This window comes from Lactuca serriola, chromosome 9 (assembly GCF_051521515.1).
Source record: "Lactuca serriola cultivar US96UC23 chromosome 9, Lser_US96UC23_V15, whole genome shotgun sequence".
NCBI lineage: Eukaryota > Viridiplantae > Streptophyta > Magnoliopsida > Asterales > Asteraceae > Lactuca > Lactuca serriola.
In genome coordinates, this window is record NC_136416.1 from 159,762,874 (window position 1) to 159,769,019 (window position 6,146).

At 35.2% G+C, this 6,146-nt stretch overlaps 1 pseudogene across 1 annotated transcript; it reads right to left on the bottom strand.

Moving 5' to 3' along the window:
* Window positions 1–915: 915 nt before the first annotated feature.
* Window positions 916–5,549, bottom strand: LOC145076959 (TMV resistance protein N-like; annotated as a pseudogene). The gene is made up of 3 exons (XR_013692889.1): window positions 5,012–5,549; window positions 3,582–4,695; window positions 916–3,480 (listed from the first exon to the last, which is right to left on the bottom strand). The product of XR_013692889.1 is annotated as a TMV resistance protein N-like (transcript).
* Window positions 5,550–6,146: the final 597 nt, after the last annotated feature.

The window sequence follows — 6,146 nt, forward strand, 5'->3', positions numbered from 1 at the left end:
TGTGGGCCGGATATGCAAGCTAGACTCATGTTGTGGGATCAGGGTAATCCAGTCTATATAGTTGTGGACCCATTACTTGATGTTATTATTGTATGTTATTTGTTATGTATCGGTATTTTGGGGGAACTCACTAAGTTTCTGGCTTACAGTTGTGGATTTTGTTTCAGATACTTCGGATGACCGCGGGAAGGCGAAGGCTTGATCATGCACCTCCTCACATTTTATGTCATGACTTCTGGGATTCTCTGATGTTATATGATTTTGAAAACAATTTGTAAACAATGAATGGTTTTTGTGATGTTTAATTTTTTTTTAATTTTTCATGAATTTTACGGATGTTATAGAGTCGTACTTGAAATTGGGGGAAATAAGTTTGAAGGTGAAATTTAGGAAAACAGGTGAGAATATTGATAAAGTAGTGAAATGCGATTGATTAGAAGGGAAATGTCCAAATTTCATATATATTCTTTTTGGTAATAAACGTCAATTCATTTTGTCGTGGGGAATAAGAAGTACGTATTCAGTTTTTTTAGTGGCACACATACAAATAGTAAAAATCAAACAGTAAAACTTTAGTGGCGTATAAAAAACAAATGACACAAAATATAGAGTTTTGAATGGCACTTGACTTTTTATGCCTCTAACAAATATTAATATTAGTGATATAAATTGGTAAGTATCATTAAATCTGTTAGTTTTATAGTAGCATATAAAATGTTACTAAAAGCATGTTGTAGTGACATAAAAAGGATATTTCATTAAAAATATATGCCATTAAATGTCATTTTGTATATAGTGTGGATTAAAAAATTTAATCCCTAACACAGTATGAAAAAAAAAGTCTTTAATATGATCATTATTTCATTCTCCAGAATGTTACCTTCGGATGCCTGATTTTATGCGATACAACTCCCTGACTATTCAAGGACCAAATAGAGTTATTCCTTTGAGACGGACCATAGCAACACTTATTTAACACAAAAGATAAAAATACTCTATGATATCATCTATAGGACTTGTATTTATTTTAAATATAACTGATTATTAGCTGAAAATTTAGTTATTGTCATACGAATCTTAAAATTCACATCTAAGCAAAATGATCACCAGTTAGAATAGGTGTTTTGTGAATCAGCTATCCCAGGACTTCTTCAGATCTTCTCAAAATAATCCACCAAGCACAGCAGAGGAGCCTCCTAGTTCGGGTGCATGTCTTATAACATTTCATCTTCCTCTTCATCATCGTATTCATATCCGTATCCGTATTGGTCTTCGTAGTCATCTTCATACTCATATATGTATTTGTCTTCGTTGACGTCTTCGTCTTCAACATCAAAACCAAATGAATGAAGAAGCCTTCTTGACCCACAAAAATGCAGACCTACTATCAGATTATGAATGCCCTGCGGAATAAACCATACGCTTGTACCTACTATATTTAAGAATTCTAAACTTTCTAATTCGCCAAGATCCTCAGGTAACTTCTCCAGCAAAGAACATTCACACAGGTTGAGAACTCTCAGTTGTTTCAACATACAAATGCTATCCGGAAGATATCTAATATATGTATATGGCAAACGCAACACCTGTAAACATACTAACCCACTGAGATCCTCAGGCAACTTTTCAAGCAGTGAACAATGATCAAGATCGAGATATTCCAGATGCTTCAACATACAAATGCTATCTGGGAGATTTCTAATCTTTGTATATGACAACCGCAACACCTCTAAACAGTCTAACCCACCGAGATCTTCAGGTAACATCTCAAGCAACTGACATTCATCAAGTTTGAGAAATTTTAGATGTTTCAACATAGAAATACTATCTGGAAGATATTTAATCTTTGTATGATGCAAACGAAGCTTCTCTAAAAACTCTAATCGGCCAATATCATCGGGTAACTTCTCAAGCAACCAACATTGAGCTAGGCTGAGAAGTTTCAGATGTTTCAACATACAAATGCTATCTGGAAGATGCCTAATCTTTGTAGATAACATCAGCAGCACCTTTAAACAGCGTAACCCACTGAGATCCTCAGGTAACATCTCAAATGATGCCCAATCATGAAGTTTGAGAACTTTTAGATGTTTCAACATAGAAATGCTATCTGGAAAATGTTTAATCTTTGTATAAGATATGTGCAGCTTATCTAAACACTTTAATTGACCAAGATCCTCAGGTAACTTCTCAAGAAACCAACAATCACCTAGGTTGAGAGATTTCAGATGTTTCAACATACAAATGCTATCCGGAAGATGTTGAATCTTTGTAGATGACAAAGTTAGGTTCTCTAATGACTCTATTTGGCCAAGATCCTCAGGTAACTCCTCAAGCAAAATGAAATTAAGTTCGAGAGATTTTAGATGTTTCAACATACAAATGCTATTTGGAAGATGTTTAATCTTTGTAGATGACAAACTGAGCTGTTCTAATGACTCTAATTGGCCAAGATCTTCAGGCAACTTCTCAAGCAACTGACAATTAGTAAGTTTTAAAGATTCTAGACGTTTCAACATACAAATGCTATCTGGAAGATATTGAATCTTTGTATATGACAAAGTTAGGTGTTCTAATGACTCTAGTTGGCCAAGATCTTCGGGTATCTTCTCAAGCAACGTACAATTATCAAGATTCAGAGATTCTAGATGTTTCAACATATAAATGCTATCTGGAAGATGTTGAATCTTTGTAGATGACAAACTGAGGTGTTCTAATGACTTTAGTTGGCCAAGATCCTCAGGTAACTTCTCAATCAACTGACATCTATCAAGTTGAAGATATTTTAGATGCTTCAATATGCTAATGCTCTCTGGGAGATATTCAATACTTGTAGATGACAAGTTTAGCTTCTCTAAATATCTTAACCGGTGAAGATCCTCAGATAACTTCTCAAGTAACTTACAACCATCAAGTTCTAGAGATTTCAGACTTTCCAACTTCCAAATACCATCTGGAAATTCAACCAGATCACTGCATCCTGTAAGAGTCAATGTCTCGAGATTTGGAACCAACCGAAGGTCAAGGGTCTTCAACTTTGAATAACTGAGATCAAGGAATCTGAGTTTCTCAAGAACCTAACAGCATAAGTAAAAAAAAAACATCTTATAGGTGTCATAAGTCATAACAAAGCAATTGGTGTATAGTTAATCATTAAAAACAATCAGTCAACCATAATTCTACCTTTCTTTCTCCCCCTTCCCAAAGGAGTATGATTTTGCTGCGACGCATCTCAAGTGTAACAAGATTACTTGCTTGAAATGTTTTAGGTAAAGACGTAAATGGGTATTGATTAAAACTCAAATATTCTAAAGTATCTGGAAAGCTTGGGCTAAATGTATCAAGTTCAAGGTTCCACAAACAATCTCTCATATCCACATAAAGAAATCTAAGTGCCTTCATCTTTGCAAGACCTTTTATAAGAATATATGGATCGAGTTTCTCAGTGTACAATCTTATACATCTTGTTTCTTCAGTACCCTGTAAGGTGGTCAACATGAAAAGTTGTGTCATTATAGATTAACAAAAAAAAAAAAAAAAAAATCAGATTTCTCCAACTTATAAATTAACTTGATCCTTACCAAGTCATTAGCCAAAATATGTTCAATTTCATCATTCTTCCACAATCGGCTATGTTTTTTAGGCATTTTCGGGTGCAATCGACGAACAATATTCATGCCCATTTCTCTAAGATGGTCATGCATGGACACAAACTCATATCCTCGATAGACATCAACGGTTATGAGGGATTTTAACTGAAGAACCCTTAAACCAATTTTAGCACAAAATCCACAGCTCTCAAGCACTTTGATTACTTGGTCCTTCCGGGTCCCACCTTTCATTATGCATGCAACATCTAGAAATATTTCCTTGTAATCTTCCTCTAGAGCAGTATAGCTTAATTCCAATATTTTCAGAGTTTTTGCTAACGGAATAGTTTTTAACCTTTCTAAGGCATCTTTCCACTCAGCCTTATCTTTACCAAACAAGAGTGAACCCAAAACTTTGATCGTTAAGGGAAGACCAGAAGCATAATGTACAACTTGTTCCGCTAATTCTTGGTACCCTTGAACTGGAATCTCTCTCCCAAATGCATACCTACTGAAGAGGCAACTTGCTTCTTTATCCGATAACAGATTGACATCATGAATCAAAGTCACCCTATGTGCTAGAAGTACTTGCTCGTCTCTTGTTGTAATGATAATTCTACTTCCCTACTTAAACCAATCATGCTCACCAGCTAATGCCTCAAGCTGTTCTATATCATCTACATCATCTAGAGCAATAAGAACCTTTCTACCACGCATCCTCCTTTTCAGAATGTTTTGCCCTTCATGAACACCACTTACTCTGATGTCTTTATCATTTAAGACATCCGAAAGGATTTGTTCTTGCAATGACTTTAAACCAGACAAAGGAGTGTTTGTAACTTCCCTCACATTCTCAACAAAGCTTTTACCTTCGAACCGAAATGATATTTTATCAAATACAGCTCTCGCCAGAGTTGTCTTCCCAGCACCTCCCATCCCCTTGATCCCGATCATGCGAACATCATTAATACCTAAATCTAAAGATGATACAAAATCATTTACCCGGGTCTCAATACCAACTAACTTTTTATCAAAGCTAAAATTGATGGTTTGTAGCTCTAGTGATATATCTTCAACGATTTTTTGGATGAACTTGGCTTCATGCCTGCATTTTGGTAAAAGATTCAATTAGATTGCTTAAACTCCCTCGTGAAAATTTACTTTTAGATCTATAACATATAAACGTATATGAAGTGATTAAACAAAGTAATATAATCATATTTCATGTTTAATGAGTCCAGTTTGAGCAATTAGAGTGTACGTGGGTCCCCATTCTAAACAACGACTAAAATATTTTGAGTTGAAATTTGAGAATCCAGCATCAGACGCCATGTACAAACCTTTTACATAGATGTAAACATAACAAGAAAGATAAAAAAAAATGCACGAATATTGCAGAGATATGATGAAGAAGGAATTACCCATCAGCAGTGTTCTTCAACTCCAACCCAGCAAGATCCGCTGCTTCTTTCATCGCCTCTCTCCATTTTTCAGCAGCCTCTGCTTTCTCATGTTTGGCAAAGGCTTCTCCAACAGCCCCACTTTGTTTGCGGACTTCGGTGGGTTCCACATCATAGAAGACAGGGTAAACATTATGTTGGGTTGTCTTGTGACACTCCATTATCTTCACAAGCTCATCCAAGCACCAAGGTGAAGAGGCATAGTTCTTGGAGAATACAATGATGTAGAATTTTGAATCTTGAATGGATCCGATGAGCTCATCACTGATCCGTTTCCGTTTCTTGATTCTCATGTCGTCCTTGTAAGTGTAAATGCCTTGTTGTTGAAGAGCATGATAAAGATGATCAACGAAGTTCTTACGAGTGTCTATGCCTCTAAAACTTAAAAATACATCGTATTTAAAGCTCTTCTGCATGGATGAAGTTGAGGAAGACGCCATTGATGGTATGTTTGATGGATCTTATAAAATCAAATCTTTTTCTACGGAAAGCTTATGTGAAAGGATTGCAAAGAAATTTTTGGATGAGAAGAATTAATTAAAGGCTTAAAGTGTATATGTGAAAAGGTCAACTGTTGTAGCTCTGGAAGGTGATGTGTTTGTATCGAAAAAAATATCATAAGATTCCTTATTTAAACAATTGAAAAAGAATTGTTCTTGATTGTTAAAAAGTCAACGGTTGTATCTCTGGAAGATGATATGTTTGTATGGATAGAAAAACTGTAAGATTCCTTATTTGAAGTTTGAGCAATTAAAAGAAAACTGTTCTACTTGATTCGTTTAGGGATACAACTTGTAAATAGTTAGAAATTTTGATAGCAGACTTTTGATCATTTAAAAAAAAATGGTGATGTCATAATTAGAATTCGTTGTCTGTCAAAGAATAAGCATAAACATGATGGACATGGAGGGTTTTGATTTCTTATTTGGGAAGAAAATATTGATAGACCAAGAAGGACCCTATGGATTTGTTGTTGAGTAAATTACACGAATGGTCCCTATGGTTTAGGGTAACTTGCGTGTTTGGTTCCTAACTTATTTTTTTAACTCGGAAGGTCCCTACTGTTTGTTTTTGTTACGCGCTTGGTCCCTATCTT